The sequence below is a fragment of the Nicotiana sylvestris genome, chromosome 12 (genome assembly GCF_000393655.2).
Source record: "Nicotiana sylvestris chromosome 12, ASM39365v2, whole genome shotgun sequence".
NCBI classification, from domain to species: Eukaryota; Viridiplantae; Streptophyta; class Magnoliopsida; order Solanales; family Solanaceae; genus Nicotiana; species Nicotiana sylvestris.
The window spans coordinates 104,354,740-104,364,846 of record NC_091068.1 but is presented as its reverse complement, the minus strand read 5'-3'; positions in this window follow the sequence as shown (position 1 = coordinate 104,364,846).

The following is a 10,107-nucleotide window of genomic DNA, read 5'->3' as shown; positions in this document are numbered from 1 at the left end:
TTTCTATTTTCACAACTGAGGGTCCGAATCACGTCAAATAAACTCTGTTTCTCACCAAATTTCACAGATATGATTTAATTATCATATTTAACCTATACCAGGCTCCAGAACTAAAATATGAGTCTGATACCAACAAGATCAAACATTGTTAAATTTCTAAAAAGCATTATATTTTCAGTTTAACAATTTTCTCAAAAATTTATTTCTCAGGCTAGGGACCTCGGAATTGAATTCCGAGCATACGTCCAAGTCCCATATTTTATTACGGACCCACCGGGACTGTCAGAACATGGGTCCGGGTCCGTTTACCCAAAACGTTGATCGAGGTCAACAAAAATCAGCTTTTTAGGCCAAAAATTGTTATTTCAGAAATTTTGCAAATAAAGGCTTTCCGGAATCATGCTCGGGCTGTACACACAAATCAAGAAGATATAAAATAAAGTTTTTAAGGCCTCAGAACACAAAATCAGATCTTAAGACAGAAGATGACCTTTTGGGTCATCACATAAAAGGAAATATTTTGTTGCGGTTCTTCATGCTTATAGAATGCGCGACCCCTACATATTATGAATTATTGCATGGAAGTTCAAACGTAGAAGGATTTAATATGCAAAATTTTAGTTGATTTTAAATTTCTAATTTTTAGAGAAATAATTTAATAATTATTTTATCTAATGTGAAAGCTATTTTAAAGGATAAAAATAAATAGATTTCATTGGATAAAGTTATAATTTAACTATTTTTTAATATTTAGGAATTTAAAATCAACTAAAAAAATTTATTATTAATTTTTTCTTAACTATTTGAATTATGTTGAAAGTTCTAATATTTAGGACTTTAAAATCAATTAAATTTTAGTATATATAATCTTTTTCTTCTTTGAATTGTGTTCTTTATTTGAAGTCACTTTTTCGTATTAATAGTTCTTATTTGTGTTAGATAATTCAAGACTCCTCTTGGTGATGACCATGCGCAGATAGATATGTTGGGTACGAAATCAAATGCTCTATAGCATACATGTAAATAAAAGTTGATAATATGTATTTTAATAATTTTTTTGAAGAGATATATTACTCCTTAAGTATAAAATAAATTTGGAAAGAATTACTTCAACAAATATGAAACCTGCTGTGACGACTTTCTTAATATTAGTATAATATATGTTATATTCTTTCATAATAAACTTTATTTTAGACGTATATGAACTCCTTTGTGATTTTAAATAACATTTTGTAACTCTTTATGTCACGACCAAATTCCATTATAAGCCGTGTTGGTGCCCAACACCGTTGCTAGGCAAGTCAGCACTGATCAACTAGTGATTTCTCATTTTAAATAAATTAGTAAGTGTTAGCTTTTCCTTATTTAAAAAAAAGATTTAGAAGTTTGCAATTTTAACATAAATAAATGGAAGCAATGTGTACGAATCATAATCATGTAAGTAAACCAAAATAATAAGTCTATAAGTGTGTGTGCCAAGACCTGGTGTCACAAGTATGTGGGCAATCTAGTGGAATATACAAAGCAATGCTAGCCTATTGTCTGAAGGAAATAGACAGAAAATAAAGGCATAAGTGAGACTCTAGCTGCTGCAGAACGGCTCAAAAGGGCAGCTCATCGGGAAGTCTCAAGATGGGGAATCAAGTCTACGCACCAGACTGGTAGCCAGATGCACCTGCCTCAAATCATGTACAATCAAGTACAGAAGTGAGCGTGAGGACATAAAAATATGTACCTAGTAAGTATCTAGTCTAGCCTTGAAAAAGTAGTGGCGAGGGGTCGACTCCGACACTTACTAGGGCCAACAATATAATAATATGTGATTTTAATTAAGCATGATATATAGAACTAACAATAAACTCAGAATACGAAATAACTGAACAATTCTTCCATCATATTTAAGAACCCAAAACATTTCTTTCATTCAAAACAAATAATCTGTAAATAGTAAAATTATACCAATTATAAAAAAGGCTTCCAGTTCTATTATCACACACAAATTTTACCGAGGATGTTCATCCTGATCCAACATAAAGATATAAACTGTGCACTGCCGAGGGTTGAACGGCGTGAACCATATATGCATCTATTAACATGCCGAGGTGAATGGCCCTCTCCCATGAGAGTAGTGAAAATAGTCACCCCGCTTGCAGAATATACCTGCGACGCAGTTACATATAAATATAACATAACTTTCCTTAAATCTTTTCAAAATAATAATTTACTTGAAATCTTTGAAATTCATAAAATCTTCAACTTAGTTCTTATCCAATACAATCAATGAATATGATCAGTTAATGGTGTCCACAAAGCATAAGCCTAAAACTACCCGAACATAACAGGAATAGTAGCTACATACGGACTCTCGTCACTTCGTGCATATGTAGCCCCCACAAATAACCACATATTAATTAAGTTCACCTATGGGGAAGTTTCCCTCTTACAAGGATAGAAAAGAGACTTACCTCGCCTCAAAGCCTACTCTCCGGTCCAAGCTTATGCCCAAACCCTCAACTCGGTGCCGAATAATCCAAAACTATACAAATAGTGTAAAAACTAATCAATATAGGTTTCAAAGTTCATATCCCAACTATTAAAGTAATTTCGTAACTCTAAATGCAAGATTCCTAAAATTCATCCCCGGGCCCACGTTCCCGGATTCTGGACAATTTAGAAGAAAGTTGTTACCCGTAACCTTACCAACATAAATATATGATTTTCATTAAGTTCCATAACAATTTTCGTGGTAAAACTCCATTTTTATCAAAAACCTAGGTTTTCCCCTAAACCCATAATTTTCACTAATTTACATGTTATAATCTACCCATAAACTATGTATTAAACTCACATTAGGTAGAAATTACTTACCTTACAAAGCTAGGTCGAAATCTCCTCCTTATGAGCTTTCAAATTGCCCAAGAGTGTAATAAATGACCCTAACAATGCCTAAGTCGCGATTTTAAACTCATTGCCCAGCTGCCTCCTTCTTCGTGAGCGCGAAAGATGTCTCACGTTCGTGAAGGCAAATGATTCAGGCCCCCCGAAGACCCTTCATCACGAACGCAACCAAGGTCTCACGAATGCGGAGGCTGGCTTGGCCTACCCTTCGCGAACGTGAGGATTGCTTTGCAAATACGGAGAACAAAGCGGCCCCAGCCTAGCCTAGCTACTCTATGCGAACGCAAAGATCACTGGCCCCAGACCTTCGTGAATGCGGACTAGCTATCGCGAATGAATTGCACATTTTCCCCCAATCCCAACTCCTTCTACGCGAACGCGATGGTCCCTTTGTGTTCGCGAAGTAAGAAAAGCAGAACTGGGCATTTCTGGTTTCTTGCATTTTCCTCCAAGGGGTCCAAAACTCACTCGAGCCACTCGGGACCCCATCCAAAGGCACTAATAGGTCTGTAATCATAATACGGACTTTCTCAAACTCTCGAAATGCAAGAAACAACAACGAAACCAAGAATCATGCCTCAAAACTAAATTGAATCAAACATTGAACTTCAAGTTTTTCAAATTCTTCGAATGCGCCGAATCATATTTAGAGTACTCGGAATGATACTAAATTTTGCGTGCAAGTCTTAAATGATATTACAGAACTATTCCCCATCTCGGAATTCAATTTGGACCTTGATATCACCAACCCGCTCCAAACCAAATTTAAAGAAATTCAAAGTTCTTCAAGAACCAACTTTCACTATTAGACGCCAAAATGCTCTCGGGTCATCCAAAACCCGATCCGAACATACGCCCAAGTCATTTACTCAAAATGTTGATCGAAGTCAAACTTGGCCTTTTAAGCCAACCTTAAGGAACCAAGTATTCCGATTTCAACCTGAACTCTTCTAAATCCTGAACTAACCATCCCCGAAAGACATAATTCAGTAAAAGTAAGTACGTGAAGTCTTATTTAAGGGAACGGGGTTCTAGAAAGCAAAACGACTGGTCGGGTCGTTACATTCTCCACATCTTAAACAAATGCTCATCCTCAAACGGGTTTAGATTCATACCTGAAGTGCTGAATAAGTGTGGATAACTACTCCGTATGTCCTCCTTGGACTCCCAGGTCGCCTTCTGGACTGGTTGACTCCTCCACTGAACCTTTACCATGGAAATTCTCTTAGATCTCAACTGGCAATCCTGTCTAGCAACAATAGCAAGTGGCTCATGCTCATAACCCAAGCTCTCATCTAACTGAATAGTGCTGAAGTTTAACACGTGTGACAAGTCGGCATAATATCTCCAGAGCATAGACACGTGAAAAACTGGATGAACCCCTGATAGGCTAGGATGTAAAGCAAGCTCATAACCAATCTCTCCAACTCGCCTCAACACCTCAAATGGGCCTATAAACCTTGGGCTTAACTTGCCCTTCTATCCGAATCACATAATACCCTTCATCGGTGAAACTTTCAAGAGAACCTTCTCACCGACCATAAATGATACATCATGCGCCTTCTGATCTACGTAACTCTTTTATCTAGATTGTGCAATGCGAAGTCGCTCCTGAATCAACTTTACCTTTTTTAAGGCATCCTCAACCAAATCAGTACCATATAACCTAGCCTCGCTGGGCTTAAACCACCCAATGGGAGAACGACATCACCGACCATATAAAGCCTAAAATGGAGCCATCTCAATTCTGGACTGATGATTGTTGTTGTAAGCAAACTCGACCAAAGCAAGACCTGGTCCCATTGTTCCCCAAAGTCAATCACATATGCTCTTAGCATGTCCTCCAATATCTGAATTGTACGCTCTGACTGCCTGTCGGTCTATGGATGAAATGTTATGCTGAGCTCTACACGGGTCCCCAACTCACTCTATACGACTCTCCAGAAATATGAAGTGAACTGAGAGACTTTATCTAATATGATGGAAATAGGAAAACCGTGCAACCGAACTATCTCCCGAATATAAATCTGGGCCAACTTCTCTTAAGTATATGTAGTCACAATTGGAATGAAGTGTGTCAACTTGGTCAACCTGTCGACAATGACCCAAACTGCATCAAATTTCTGAAAGGTCCGTGAAAACCCAACTACGAATTCCATGGTAATGCGATCCCATTTCCACCCAAGTATAGTCATCTGCTAAAGTAGGCCACCTGGCCTCTAGTGTTCATACTTTACCTGCTGGCAATTTAGACACCTAGCTACAGACTCAACTATGACTTCCTTCATCCGCTGCCACTAATAATGTTGTCTCAAGTAACAATACATCTTTGTAGCACCTGGATGAATAGAATACCGAGAACCGTGTGCCTCCTTTAGAATCCTCTCCCTCAAGCCATCGACATTAGTGTATGCAGTAAAATCGGGGGCCCAATTTCCCCGTCATTAGGTCGCTTTGCAGGCATGCTTCTTGAGGCTCGAAGCCAAGGTCGAGACCCACTCTCGGGGGTCGTCGGGTATTGGCCTCGGGGGGCATTGTGTACTACAGTATAGGAAAGGGGAGTTCCCAAGGTGAACGGATAGTACTGGCAGAACCTGGTATCGCGTCTGGCTGTCCCATCTCCATGCCTTTACAATTAATGCACTCTTGTACTATGTTTGGATATCCCATCCTATATAAAGGGGATCCTCACCACTTTATAAGGGGATGTTGTTGCTCCAACTATTCTACACAAGATTATTAATAACTCTCTCTCTCTCTCTCTTTTCTCTCTAACTTACTAGCTCGAGGCTACCTCTTTCATTTATTATTTTCGTACTTGTTCTTCATTTATTGCTTGATATTAGCCATAAAGAGCCTCCTTTAATTATATCCTAACTCTTAGCCCTTTCCTGATTATCCCCGATAGCTCGAGCCCGAGCCCAGGCATCGACCTCGAGGCCTCTCATAGGTCGGTCCGAGGCCCGAACAATAAGCCCTTCGATTTGATTATAACCTTGTTTTAGTTCGTATTTCGTCGTTAAGCTTCACATATCTAGCATCAACTGCCTTAACAACTAGCATAAAAATAGATCACGTATTTTTAGAGTCCCATTAACAAATTTAATTGTTGTTACCATTTTCACGGTAAACAATTTGGCACCCACCGTGGGGCTAAAAATAATAGTTATTATTTTCTTGCTGGTTTCGTTACACAATGCAAGTTATCTTTCACACTTCTTCTTGTCCAAGATCTTCGATTTCAGGTCAGAATGTCCGGCTTAGTGAATAAAATGGGGAACCAAAACCTCGAAAACAGCAAAGAGAAGGACACGACTACTCCAGATATCGGTAGACCACCGAACTCAACCCGGGCGGAAGGGGAGGCTCTCCAACATGATGTCCATATGATTATCAGAGGAACCAACGTTCCCCAAGGAACCATGTTCAAACGGACGAGAACATCCACTAGGGAAATGGGACCGACCTAAAACCGCGTGCCCAAAGACACCCTCATATTCAGCGAGGAGGACCTCGAGGCCATGATAGAACCGTAAAATGACGTGCTGGTGATCTCGTTTCTTTTAAAAGATAACACGAAAAGCACGTGCTCGTGGATCCAGGCAGCTCGGCCAACATAATTAGATTAGAGGTAGTAGAACAGCTGGGGCTTCTCAATCTAGTTGCTCCCATCCCTCGAGTCCTCCACGGCTTCAACATGATCGGAGAAGTAACGAAAGGAGAGATCACCCTCCCGATCGACACGTCCAGCGTGATTCAGAACACCGAGTTCCAAGTCATCGACGACGACATAAGGTACAATGCATTACTCGGCAGGCCTTGGATACACACCATGAGGGTAGTACCGTCAACCTTACATCAGGTTATAAAGTTTCCCACAAGGGATGGCATCACGACCATACATAGAGAACAACGAGCAGCAAAAGAAATGTTCGCAGTCCACCATAAGGCGCCGATCCCCACATGCTCGACTCGGATGAGGATAGAAACACACAAGCCCCTGAGGACGACGAGGAAGATTTCTTCACTCCCCGAACTTTTGTCGCCCCCGAAGAATTGGAAGCGACTAAATCGATAGTCGAAGAGCTGGAACAGACCATTTTAATCGAGCACCTCCCGGATCGTATGGTATACCTTGGAACGGGGTTGACCCCCGAACTCAGGACAAGGTTCATTCAATTTATTAGTAACAATATTGACTGTTTCGCTTGGTTCCACCTAGATATGACAGGAATCCCGCCGGAAATAACCTCCCACAGGTTGAGCGTCGATCCCAAATTTAAACCTGTGAAGCAAAAGAGAAGACCACAGTCTGAGTTAAAACATGCCTTCATCAAAGAAGAGGTAACGAAACTTCTTAAAATCATATCCATTAGAGAGGTAAAGTACACCGTATGGCTGGCCAACATAGTAGTAGTGCCCAAAAAGGGAAACACGCTAAGAATGTGCATAGATTATAAAGACTTGAATAAGGCGTGCCCCAAAGATTCCTTCCCATTGCCTAATATCGATCATCTAATCGATGCCACGGCCGGCCACGAGACCTTCACCTTTCTCGATGCCTACTAGGGGTATAATCAGATCCAGATGAACCCCAAGGACAAGGAAAAAACCTCGTTCATCACAAAGTATGGTACATACTGCTACAACGTAATGCCTTTCGGGCTAAAAATGCAGAGGTAACATACCAGCCCCTAGTTAATAAAATGTTCAAGCATCAAGTAGTTAAATCAATGGAGGTATACATTGATGATATGCTAGTCAAGTCCCTACACGCAGAGGACCATTTGACCCATTTGCAGGAAACTTTCGACATCCTTAGAAGCTACAACATGAAACTCAACCCCGAGAAGTGCACCTTTGGAGTAGGTTCGGGCAAATTCCTGGGCTTCATGGTCTCAAACAGGGGGATCGAGATCAATCCTGACAAAATAAAGGCCATCGAAAAAATCGCGGTCGTGAACAATGTAAAGGTCGTTCAACGGCTAACAGAGCAGATAGCGGCCTGGGCAGATTCATATCAAGGTCATCAGACAACAGCCATCATTTCTTCTCTCTACTCAAAAGAAAAAGCAAATTCGAATGGACTCTAGAATGCCAACATGCCCTAGAAGAACTAAAACGATACCTGACCAGCCCACCTTTGCTGCACACGCCCAAGGAGGATGAAAAGCTATACATGTACCTGGCTATGTCTGAAAAATAGCGGTAAGCGGCGTACTGGTTCGAGAGGAGAAAGTACACAATTTTCTGTTTATTATGTAAGTTGAACCCTGGGGGACGCCGAAACCAAGTATCCCCATCTAGAAAAATTGGCTCTCGTGATGATAAGCGCCTCGCGTAAGCTGAAGCCCTATTTTCAATGTCACCATATCTACATTCTATCGACGTACCCCTTCTGGAGAATACTGAATAAACCCGAGTTATCGAGCTGATTGGCCAAATGGGTCATCGAACTCGGAGGGTATGATATCGAGTATCAACCTTGAACGACCATCAAGTCCCAAATTTTGGCGAACTTCGTGGTCGATTTCTCACCATCCCTCATACCCGAGGTAGAGAGGGAACTTTTATTAAAATCAGGCACGTCCTCCGGGGTATGGACCCTGTTCACAGACGGTGCCACAAACATAAGAGGATCCGGGCTCGGTATAGTCCTAAAGCCACCCGTTGGTGGCATAATCAGACAATCCATAAAAATTGAAAAATTGACTAACAATGAAGCCGAGTACGAGGCTATGATTGCAGGTTTAGAATTGGCCAAAATCTTGGGAGCCGAGACCGTCAAGTCGAAATGCGATTCGCTCCTCGTAGTAAGCCAGGTGAATGGGAGCTACGAAGCCCGAGAGGACAGGATGCAGAGGTACTTGGACAAAATCCAAATCGCATTGCGTTGCTTCAAAGAATGGATCTTAGTCTGTGTACCTTGAGACCGGAACGGCGAGGTCGATGCCCTCACAATTCTAGGATCTTCTACTTAAGAAGAGGACCTACTCCCCGGAGGTGTTGTCCAATTGTTTAAATCAGTGGTCGAGGAAAGTTACGTAGCGATTAACTCCACCCGTCTAACATGGGATTGAAGAAATAAGTATATTGATTATTTAAAAAATGGGAAGTTGCCCGTAGATCCAAAAGAATTGAGGGGCTAGCGAACCAACGAGCCCGGTTCTCGCTCGACAAAAATGAGACTCTGTACAAGAGAACTTTCGATGGTCCTCTAGCGGTATGCTTAGGGCCAGGTGGCACAGATTAGGTACTCTGAGAGATCCACAAGGGTACCTGTGGCAATCATTCCGGTGTCGACTCCTTGGTTCAGAAGGTGATTAGAGCGGGCTACTATTGGGACAGCATGGAAAAAGACATCAGAGAATTTGTCCGAAAGTGCGACAAATGCAAGAGATTCGCTTTTATGATCCACCAACTCGGCGAGCAACTACATTCCGTTTTATCACCATGGCCATTCATGAAATGGGGGATGGACATCGTCGGCCCTTTGCCGACGGCGCCAGGTAAGGCTAGATTCATTTTATTTATGACTGACTACTTTTCGAAATGGGTGGAAGCACAGGCCTTTGAAAAAATAAGAGAAAAGGAATTCATCAATTTCATATGGGATCACATCATATGCCGATTCGGAATCCCGTCCGAAATAACGTGCGATAACGGAAGGCAGTTCATCGGGGGCAAGGTAACATAGTTCCTTGAAGACAACAAAATCAAGAGAATCCTGTCGACGCCTTATCATCCATGTGCAAACGGCCAGGCCGAATCCACGAATAAAACCATCATTCAGAACCTAAAGAAGAAACTGGAGAACGCCAAGGGAAAATGGAGAGAAACGCTTCCCGGGGTGCTATGGGCATATCGAACAAGTTCAAAGTCAAGCACCGGGGAAACACATTTCTCTCTAGTATACAGCACCGAGGCTTTGATACCATTGGAAGTCGGGGAGCCGAGCGCCAAATTTTGGAATGCTAATGAGGGCTCAAACAATGAGGCCACGACAACGGCCCTCAAACTACTCGATGAAAAGTGAGAAGCCTCGTTGATTCGGATAGCCGCCCAGAAGTAGAGAATCGAAAGATACTATTACAGGAGAACAAATCTCTGGTATTTCGGGATCGGGGACTTGGTCCTAAGAAAGGTTACTCTCAACACCCGAAACCCTAATGAAGGGAAGCTGGGCCGAAATTGGGAAGGACCGTACCA